This window comes from Berghia stephanieae, chromosome 2 (genome assembly GCF_034508935.2).
Source record: "Berghia stephanieae isolate SIO BIC M18660-M18661 chromosome 2, UCSD_Bste_1.3, whole genome shotgun sequence".
NCBI lineage: Eukaryota > Metazoa > Mollusca > Gastropoda > Nudibranchia > Aeolidiidae > Berghia > Berghia stephanieae.
This window is the reverse complement of record NC_088361.1, coordinates 82,556,134-82,567,828: the sequence shown is the minus strand read 5'-3', so window position 1 is coordinate 82,567,828 and position 11,695 is coordinate 82,556,134. Positions and strand designations below refer to the sequence as shown.

The following is an 11,695-nucleotide window of genomic DNA, read 5'->3' as shown; positions in this document are numbered from 1 at the left end:
CAGAATAAAACCTACATTGACTGTCTGCTAGACGACACAGGAATGGACAATACCCGGGAGCTGCGTACGCTTATGGAGGACAGGACAGAATGGCGAAGACTTGTGGCTCATGTTGGGCGCCGCAAGGGGCGGCCTAAGTAAGTAAGTAAGTAAGAATCACTCTGAAACCAGTAAGACCAATTACACTAGGTATGTTTCCAGTCCTCCGAAGGGTGGCTTTACACTTCCAATCAGGTTGGAACTGATAGTTTGACGTCATCAGGCTCATCCCAAAATAACATCGAATTGAGGCGATTTGTCACATGTTAAAAACAATAAATCATACAGAGTCCTCTAACTAATCGAATTTCAGTATTCATGTTATAAGTTTAGATAAAATACTCACAGCATCCGCAAGCCGGATATAATGTACCAACACACACAACTATGTGTAACCATGAACGTTTATAATCGGATTGATAAATCTAGTTGGAACTTATCACCAAAATGGTTGTATAAAAAACAATTACAAAGAGGTCAGTGACGAAAATGTTATTTCTATAGTGGGAACGAAGTTAACATCACTCAGCTCTTTGTTATTGTTTTTATGCAGACTGTTGGCTGATAAGATCTCAATAATTTCTATCAATCAGACTATAAACGTTCAAAGTTACATATTATTTTGTGTTTTGCTAAGTTTTATGTAACTGGCGAATATTGTGAGTATTTTACCTGAACTCAAATTGAGTTAGCGTTGTTTTCATTGACGGAAGCGACAACAATTTACGTACCTTTAACGCAAGATAATGATGTGACTCAAACGCATGACCTTTCGTTCAAGCAGCTGCCCTGTCTGACTATTACGAGTTACCTATTGTGTTTTGATTTATCTTGTCGTACCTGTCGCCTAAATACCAACAATCTTCATCTAACAGAATATTCATGACACTATAGCAGAGCCAAGAGATAATTCAACCAGCCCGGAATCTCTCCCCGATGCGTACATAAGATGCCAGTTACTTTGATGTTTTCGAGTTTCTTCGAGTGATTCCATAGGTAAGAAATTCCGCTTTGAACAAGAGATGCACTTACAGCGCGCATTGTGGAGCACTTTGCCTCAAGGATATTACGGGAACGATTCGACTTTCCATCAGCAAAGATCGAGCATTGATCGGGGTTTTCACCTAAATAATTTCATGCAACGGAAAATTATTTGCGAAAGAGGCTCGAACTCAGGACATTCCGATCCGAAAGCGAGTGTTATACCACTGAACAACATAGCCGCATAAATAAGTTAAAATTCCCTTTATACATCCCTTTGGGTAAAATTGTTTAGGGTCTATTCCAAGGGAAGACTGGAATAACTCAGGCGTCAGCCGCAGTATAGCGACGCAAACTGGGTGATGACAAGGTGACGTGCTCAAGGCCACACAGCGGAACAGGGTATTCGAACACGGTACCTTTTGAATAAGAAGCAAAGAGTCACGTACCGCGGAGCTACGCAAACTCAGTAAGTTATTTATTTTGGTAAAAAGTTCGTTCCGACTTATACAGCTTTAAAAGGACAATTGCTTGTCACCCTTTGGATAGAGCGCTATTAGTCTATCGCAAAGTATTTCCCGGCATAGTTAAAAAGACCCAGTTACCCAACCACTGCTGTGTAGACGGGGGAGAGCGGTCAGATAAAAAATGTCGACATTACTTGGGATCAATTTCTATCTCTTTGTATGTGAAGCGAGTGCCCTATCTTACTAAGCTATTGCGTCGCCCCCTGATTGGAAAGGACGGTGATTTATTTATTTGCTCCTTAACCAACTTTTGGCCCAATAACCCAAATACTACTGTTCTGAAAAGGGAAGCGAAGGTAAATAAAAAGGAAAACAAACCGATTAAATGTGCTTTGGGACCTGGTTCGTTTAAGTGGAAGTCGAGAACTTTACTGATTGAGATATCGCCCCCCCCCCCCCCACACACACACACACAAACACACATTCTTCACAGACACTGTCTCTTCCCATTACAAGAATAAATAAATTTTGAAAAGCCCTTCAGAACCTTTAGACCCATGGAGACAGACAATAGCAATTGCTTGCTACCCTTTGGATAGGACGCGAGTATATCGCAAAATGATTTCTTCTAGACTTAAACGATCCAGCTACCCAACCACCACTGGGTCAGGGCATGATGGAGAAACTTCTCAACCACCCGGGATCGATCTCGGTCCCTTTCTGTGTGACGCGAGTGCTCTACCGACTGAGATACTTATCTTGGATGATAAATAAATAAATGACCGGCTTTAGATTGTTATTTGCGTTTCTATGGAAACTATGGCATTATTTTTAAAACGACTTTGAGCTTTAGAATTATTATGCGATGCATTTCTCAAGAGCAAACTATTTCTAGGGCTGATCACGACCGAAATTATGTGCTTGACTTAATATTGTTGTAACAGACAATTTATAACGGGCTCATTGTTGTAATGAAAATCTATAACAAATGACGCAATATAGTGTCCATTACAACAATGTTAAACCAGGCCCAAAATTGCGTTTGGATGTTAGAGCTGCACATAGGTCTATGTAGATACACGGCGTGCTTGATAATAATGATTTAGTCCTTTCTTTTAAAAATGTATAAGTTTATAATTAAAGATTTTGCGTTGGTTTAAATTGAGAGTATTTTAATTACAACAATGAGACCATTCATAACAATTTGGGTTATCCCACCTGCCAATAATAAACGCCGATCTGATGAGAGGAGAAAACAAGGACAGACAGCTCTCGGAACCTCGGGAGGTTCGTCATGAACAATGATTGAATTGACATATCTCTCTCTCTCTCTCTCTCTCTCTCTCTCTCTCTCTCTCTCTCTCTCTCTCTCTCTCTCTCTCTTTCTCTCTCTTTCTCTCTCCCTCCCTCTCTCTCTCTCTTTCTCCCTCTCTATATCTCCCTCCCTCCATCTCTCTATTTCTTTCTTTCTCTCTTTCTCTCTCCCTCCCCCCTCCCTACTCCCTCTCCCCCCTCTCTCTCTCTCTCTCTCTCTCTCTCTCTCTTTCTTTCTCCCTCTCTCTATCTCTCTCTCTCTCTCTCTCTCTCTCTCTCATGCGAAGTGTTGCTGTTGGCCATGGATCCATTGAAAAGCGCTTTGAACACATTCAGTAGATATTGCGCTGTATAAAATTAAATGGTCCTTATTTCATGATTCAATGAATGGTATATTGTTTGTTTTTTTTTTTTTGTTTTTTTTTTGTATATTTTTTTTAAAATCCATGCTGTGTAGTTATGGTAGCGGAAACAATAGGAGTAGTAGAAGGACAAGTAGAAGTTGTATTATTATTATTATTATTATTATTATTATTATTATTATTATTATTATTATTATTATTATTATTATTATTATTATTATTATTATTAGTAGTAGTAGTAGTAGTAGTAGTAGTAGTAGTAGTAGTATTAGTAGTAGTAGTAATAGTAGTGGTAGTAGTAGTAGAAGTGGAAGAAGAGAAAAAGGAGGAGGAAGAGGAGGAGGAGAAGCAGGAGGAAGAGGAGGAAGAGGAGGAGGAAAAGGAGTAATCGTAGTATTAGTGGTGGTTGCGGTGGTGCTATTGGCGATGGTGGTAGCAATAGTAAACGTAGTTGTACTTTGGTTGTTTTATTTGTAATTTCAAATTATAATAACATACTGCCGAGACAGAAAATGATCGCTATGTTGACGAAAACAGGGAAGATGATAATATAGACGATAATGATGAGTGTGATAATGATGATGATAATGATGATGATGATGATGATGATGATGATGATGATGATGATGATGATGATGATGATGATGATGATGATGATGATGACACTGGTGAAAATAATATTGATGATGTTGATGATGCTGATGATGAGGATGATGATGATGATGATGATGATGATGACGGCAACGATGGCTGCAATAGTGGTGGTGGTGGTGGTGGTGGTGGTGATAGTCGTGGTTGTTGTTGTTATGGTAGTGATGATGTTGATGATAGTGATTGTTGTAAATGTTGTACTGTAATGGCGGTACAGAAGTTGATGATGCTCTTGTCATTGGTGTTGTTGTTGCTGTTTGTTATCGCAGCGGTGATGGTGATAAAAGTAGACGTAGCTGTAGCGGTATTATACGATGACAACAACGAATGATAAAAGACACATTAGAGTTTTCGAAAAAATAAAAACAAGCAACACATCTTAAGATATCGACAATTTCACAGATCATAAAATAAATGTACCTATACATAAATAAATACATATATAAGCAGATAAATAAATGAATAAATGAATGAATGAATAAATAAATGAATACATGAATAAATAAATAAATAAATAAATAAATAAATAAATAAAGTAACATTTTTAAAACAAAGGCTAATCCATATACATATATGCAGGTCTGACATACAAACGCAATGATCGGCCTAGTTTAACATTGTAATTGACATAATTGACACTATTTTGCGTCATTTGTTTTTTTTTTTTTTTGTTTTTTTTTTTTTTTAATTTTGAGCTTTCCATTACAACAACGAGCCCTTAATAAATTAGGTTATCAGACCTGCGAATAAGTGCACATCGCCCAAGCCCAATAAATGTAACACGATCATTCTAATTCTCTGTTGAAATTGAATTCAGAGGAGCCCGTCCTATGACACAATAAATAAAGAGTCCATTATAAAGAGAATGGTAGGATTAGTCATCCACGATAAATAACACTACGATGGTGTATTTATAATACATACGTTATGTAACCGGTATTATGTCGGGGTAATTTAGACGCTAAAATTGAATTTTAATTGATGTTATGCGTTTATGTAAAATACTCACTACACCCGCCGGCCTGATTCAACGTACAAGCAGCACCCAAAACTATGCGGAGGGTAAAACGTTGAAAGACTGATTGATATATATATATATAGATAGAATGCGCTTGGCCAAGGAGTTCACAACATTGCCATCCGGAAGTATAACGGACCAACACATAAACTTTGTGTAACCATGAACTTTTATAGTCTGGTTAATACAGTTTAGTGAGAACAACTCACAAACGCGGATGGCAAAAACAATAACAAAGGCCTGAGTGACGTCATCTGCATACTATCTATATTTCGAAGTTGACGCCACTCGGGTCTTTGCTCTTGTTTTTTTGCCATCCGCGTTTATGAGTAATTCTCACTGAACTGTATGGACCGGACTATAAACGATGATGGTTACACATAGTTTTGTGTGTTGGTCCGTTTTACTTCCGGATGGCAATGTTGTGAGATCCTTAGCGAAGCGCATACTATCTAGATTTAGTGAGAAGTTATCACTATAATGACTGTCTAAAAACAACAACAAAGAGCTGAGTGACGTCAATTTCGTTCCATATAATATAGTCCAAAATATGAAATAGGCTGGATTTATATTTTCAGTGACAACAACTGTTGTACTCTCGGGTAAAAAAACAAACAAACAACAAAACAAAACATCGTATTTAAAATTTTGGGCAGAAAACTCGTCCTTCAAATAAAGATCGATTAAATTGGCCCTCATCTTTAAACCTGCTACTTACGAGGTCCAGATGTGAGAGTTTTTGCCAAGATGAGGGTCATTTTAATCGATCGATATTTGATGGACGACTTTTCTGGCCAAACTTTATTTTAATTTAAAATATATCTACCTATTATTTTTCAGGAAATAGTTTGGTTTTTTTAAATTGCGACAAAGACTAAAATCTCACATTTCAAGTTATTACAACAGTGATATGACTTTTTGGCTACAGGTTCGCCCCGATATTATACAGTTCAGAGCGACGCGAACATATTTGCAGGTCTAATAACCGGATGCCATTATGTACTTGTTTTAACATTATTATAATGGAGGATATTTTGCATTGATTGGAGAGTACTTCCATTATAACAATCAGACCATAACATTAATCAGACCTGAAAACAAGTACACGTCAATTCAGATACAGTATTATGTTAAACCATAATATAGATAGCATGCACTTGGCTAAGAAAATCACAACATTGCTATCCGCAAGTATAACGGACCAACACACAAAACTATGTGTGACCATGAACTTTTATAGTCTGGATTATACAGTAAGTGAGAATCACTGATACACATGGATGACAAAAAAAATTAATAAATGAATAAATAAATGAAAAAAGAAAAACAATGACAAAGACCTGAGTGACGTCAATTTCGTTCAATCTATAGATAGTATGCGCTTGGCTCACAACATTGCCATCCGGAAGTATAAAGGACCAACACATATAACTCTGTGTAACCTTAAACGTTTATTTGGTTAATAAAGTTAATGAGAAACACTCATAATCATGGATGGAAAAAAACAAAAACAATCACATAGACCTGGGTGACGTCAACTTTGTTCTATCTATATCAAGGTTAGGAACACAAAACCCACCACTTTCCTTCTAAAGAATAGTTAAACATAATATTATATTATTTCATTATACTGAAAGTTATATCCATCCATTCACAATACAAGTTCTGGATCTATCATAAAATATTTAGTGTTGTTAAGTCTTTAGTGACTACCCCCGTCTAGGCCGGGCCCGTAACGATACGACAACCAACCACTACTTCGCAACTACACTACTTACTGCCACCCACCACCTTGTAGTAAAGGGGGAGAGGCGGATGGGGTTTGCGGGGGGGGGGGGGGGGGGGAGAGAGAGAGAGAGAGAGAGAGAGAGAGAGAGAGAGAGAGAGAGAGAGAGTGTGTGTATCAGAGAGAGAGTGAGGGGGAGATTGTGTGTGTGTGTGTGTGTGTGTGTGTGTGAGAGAGAGAGAGAGAGAGAGAGAGAGAGAGAGAGAGAGAGAGAGAGAGAGAGAGAGAGAGAGAGAGAGAGAGACTAATCTGACATTCCTGGAAAACCACATAGGCAATGAATGAGACCGGCGGAGTGCATAATAACAACGTACTTACTCCGTCACTCGCAGCTAATGATTGGTGGGGGAAGGGACCGGGGGGGGGGGGGGGGGGGGGCGATGATGAATAAGTTCTGTAGAGATCTAGAACCCCAGAACGCAATATTAGGTAGGACAAAAGGGAACATTCTATTCAGTAGGCAATCAAACCAAAAAAGCTTGAGCGTTTATATAGCGCAATAAATATTAAACGTGTTCATTCAAGGCGCATTACAAGGGATCCTTAGCCAAAAACAACACTTAATAATATGTAGGACAAAGACAATATTCCTGTTAGGCGACAATACAGTTTTTTTTTTGCAGGAGAGAGACAGCGCTTTTAACGGCCAGAGTACAGTAAAAATGTGAGAAAAGAGCCTTTTTTTCCAAAGTCTCAACTATGCGCCACTTGAACTGGACTCGACCCCCTTGGACCTTCCAGTCCGAAGGCTAGTGTCATACCACAAGAGCACATATTAGCATGGCACGGGCTGTGCAAATGAATTGTCCCATAAATGAAAGGGGAAAAAAATGGGGATACACTTGAACATACATTGTCACAAAGCATTACTTTTCCACCTGATGACCCAGATTCGTAAGAAAACGCCAGTCCCCCATGTTAAGTGTTGTTGTTGTTGTTGTTGTTGTTGGCTTGTAACCGACGTGTTCTTAATTGCAGAATAATCGAACTCAGTTATTGCATTGATTTAACATTGTTTTATGGGCAATAGTTAGTCTAGGTTTGAGAGTATGAGCATATAAAGTTTTGGATTATCAGACCTGACAAAAAAAGTAGATTTCTCTAAGAACCCTTGTAAAATGCGTTTAGCACGTTTAGTGGATATTGCTCTATATGAATATTTCAGAGTTTTGTTTTTTTTTCTAATCTTTTCTTTCTTTTTTTTTTTTGGTCCTGTTTCCTTTTTAATATTTAATTAGGTTTTTTTTAAAGAGGGGGGGGGGGGGGGGTTGCGGGTTGGGTATGGAGTAGGCTAGTTCTATTGATATCATCCTTTCTTTTATGCCATGCCTGGACAACAGGTCTTGTGATTTATTGAGAACATTTGCTGATGTCGATTGAAATAAGAATGTTAAGAAAACGTGTTGATTTGTTCCCATTTTCCCTTCTGTACTTGTTGTGGTATTTGAACCGAATCGCTTCTTTACTACAATGGTTGTTTCGGTTGGGTATGAGCTTTGAAGGACAGCAAACTGAAAGATACATCCCCTCATCTATTTCTCTTCTCAATATTCTATCTCTATATGTCTCCTTCATATCTCTCACTTTCTATTATATATATATATATATATATATATATATATATATATATATATATATATATATATATATATATAGCAGCTATTTATAACAATAATTTTGCAAATACTGTTGATAATAACAAAAATACTAATTATGATAATAATAATAATACTAAATAATAATAATAATAATAATAATAATAATAATAATAATAATATAATATAATAATAATAATAATAATAATAATAATAATAATAATAATAATAATAATAATAATAATAATAATAATAATAATAATAATAATAATAATGATGATGATGATGATGATGATGATGATGATGATGATGATGATGATGATAATAATAATAATAATAATAATAATAATATTAATGATGATGATGGTGATAATATTAATAATAATAATAATAATAATAATAATAATAATAATAATAATAATAATAATAATAATAATAACAACAACAATAATAATAATAATAATAATAATAATAATAATAATAATAATAATAGTAATTATTATTATCATTATTATTATTTATTATTATTATTATTATTATTATTATTATTATTATTATTATTATTATTATTATTATTATTATTATTATTAAGTGACAGTCTAAAAACAATAACATAGAACCCAGTGACTTCATTCATTCTATAGATGCGTGCCATCCATTAAAAGTGGTTGGAAGTCCCGCCTTAATTTGGAACAATCCAACCCTCCTACAGACTTCCTTTCCTTTGATCTTTGACAATTTCCTCTGGCCGTTATAATATACTATACTGCGTACCTAAATCACTATTACCGGTTGCTACTCAAGAAAGGAGTGATTCCAAACCCCCTAGATTATCTGTTATTTTATTGTAATCGAGAACCTGGAATCAGAATCGGCGGTGTTTTTTTTATAAAGAGAAGAAAGTAAACATCCGAACGGCCTCTTCCACAATAAATGCACCATAGAGTTGCCAAATCAGTCCTTTTCTAATTCAAGATCGGTGTTGGTGTTGGTGGTGGTAGTGGTGGTGGTGTTGGTTGAGAAAAAAAGGGGGTGGGGGGGGGGGGGGTGAGGCATAGCGGTATGGGCTTTGCTTGGCACACAAAAGTTTTAAATTGATCTTTTATTTATAGCACAATATCCACAAAACGTGCTCACTCCGCTTTCGCCAAGACCCAGCTTTGATAGTTATTTTCCAAGACGAGGGTCATTTAAATCTCTCGATATTTGAAGGACGAGTTTTCTGGCCAAATTTTAAAATGTGGGGCTTTCCAGAGTACCCACGGCAGAATAGTTCAATCAATGTGGTGATTTGTTTTCTTGTGTATTATCCTAGAAATGACGTCAAAATATAAGTCCTTGGGTCAAATTGTAAGTTAACGAAAGCTACGGTTAGATGCCTCGGCCGTTGATTACCTCGCCCTCGGTCTATTTGTGGTTCTGCATTGCGGTTAACGCGTGAGTTATTCCATTCTTCCATTGATAAAGACAAAACAGAAAACAAAATCCCTTGAATAAGGAAAATCTTAATTTTAAAAAAAATATGCACGAATGAACAGAATAATTTAGAAAAAGGCTAAGATGAAAAATGGAGATTATATTTTACGCGTATTTACTTAAAAGTATGAGTAGGTGCGTGTGTGTGCGCGGGTGTGTGTGTGCATGGGTGTTTGTTTGTATGTGTGTGTGTGTGTGTGTGTGAATGTGTATGTTTGCCTGTGTTTGTAAATGCATAGACATTTCACCTTAGCCCATATACATGTTTGATTGAGGTCAGTCTATTGTCCTAGCTTTTTTTTTTACACTCTCTCATACACCTGGACAATGGACTGATTCATGGTGACGACATTAGCTATACGATATGAAATATGAAATATGAAATATCAACAGTAGAACTCTGTGAATATCAACGACAACGAGCTCCTTCGGCTATTTATGAAGATTTATCGCCGGGGTTTTCCTTTAAATTTACATTTTAAACAGAGTTGAATACAAATTTACAGTTTAGTGTTTCTGACACTACCCGTCTTTCCCCCAATGATTAAATAAACATCTCAAGCAACTACATCCTGTAGTAAACCATGCATTTTATTATTATTATTATTATTATTATTATTATTATTATTATTATTATTATTATTATTATTATTATTATTATTATTATTATTATTATTATTATTATTATTATTATTATTAATGTTTTATCATTAATAATAATAATAATAATAATAATAATAATAATAATAATAATAATTTCTATATTGAGTGAAACTTTACAACTTACATTTGGCAACACCGATTCAGAATGTGCGCATCGAGTCACGCAACAATGGATAAATCCACACAAACCACAGGGTGACATCACTAAGACAGTGGATTATCTCCCTGTCCTTGATAACCCTTTCACGACGTGTACATATATGGAGGTCTGACGACCGACGCAGTTATGGGCCTGGTTAAACATTGTTGTAATGGACAATATTTTGCGTATTTTTTTTTTCAGATTTCCATTACAACAATGAACCGAGAATGAATTAATTATCAAACCTGCAAATAAGTGCACATCGCTCTGACCTATTACTTGTTGTCACTACTACTACTACTACTACTACTACTACTACTACTACTACTACTACTACTACTACTACTACTACTACTACTACTACTACTACTACTACTACTACGACCACTACTGCTACTACCACTACTACTACTACTACTACTACTACTACTACTACTACTACTACTACTACTACTACTACTACTACTACTACTATACTACTACTACTACGACACTACTGCTACTACCACTTATACTACTACTACTTCTACTACTACTACTACTAATAATAATAATAATAATAATAATAATAATAATGATAATAATGATAATAATGATAATAATAATAATAATAATAATAATAATAATAATAATGATAATAATAATAATAATAATAATAATAATAATAATAATAATAATAACAATAATGATAATAATAATAATGATAATAATAATAATAATAATAATAATAATAATAATAATAATAATAATAATAATAATATAATAATAATATAATAATAATAATAATAATAATAATAATAATAATAATAATAATAATAATAATAATAATAATAATAATAATAATAATAATAATAATAATAATAAATAATACGACTATTAATCCCACTACTCTTACTACTACTACTACTACTACTACTACTACTACTACTACTACTACTACTACTACTACTACTACTACTATACTACTACTACTACTACTACTACTACTACTACTATACTACTACTACGACCACTACTACTACTACTACCACTTATACTACTACTACTACTACTACTACTACTACTACTACTACTACTACTACTACTACTACTACTACTACTACTACTACTACTACTATACTACTACTACGACCACTACTACTACTACTACCACTTATACTACTACTACTACTACTAATAATAATAATAATAATAATAATAA

General features: G+C 34.9%; 1 protein-coding gene across 1 annotated transcript in view; it reads right to left on the bottom strand.

Annotated features, from left to right (window-relative positions):
- The window catches only part of LOC144965660 (integrin alpha-4-like), a gene marked incomplete in the record, with an annotated part of 65,256 nt that extends 58,706 nt beyond the window's left edge, over window positions 1–6,550 (bottom strand). Inside the window, 1 exon segment of the mRNA XM_078901223.1 lies at window positions 6,412–6,550.
- Window positions 6,551–11,695: the final 5,145 nt, after the last annotated feature.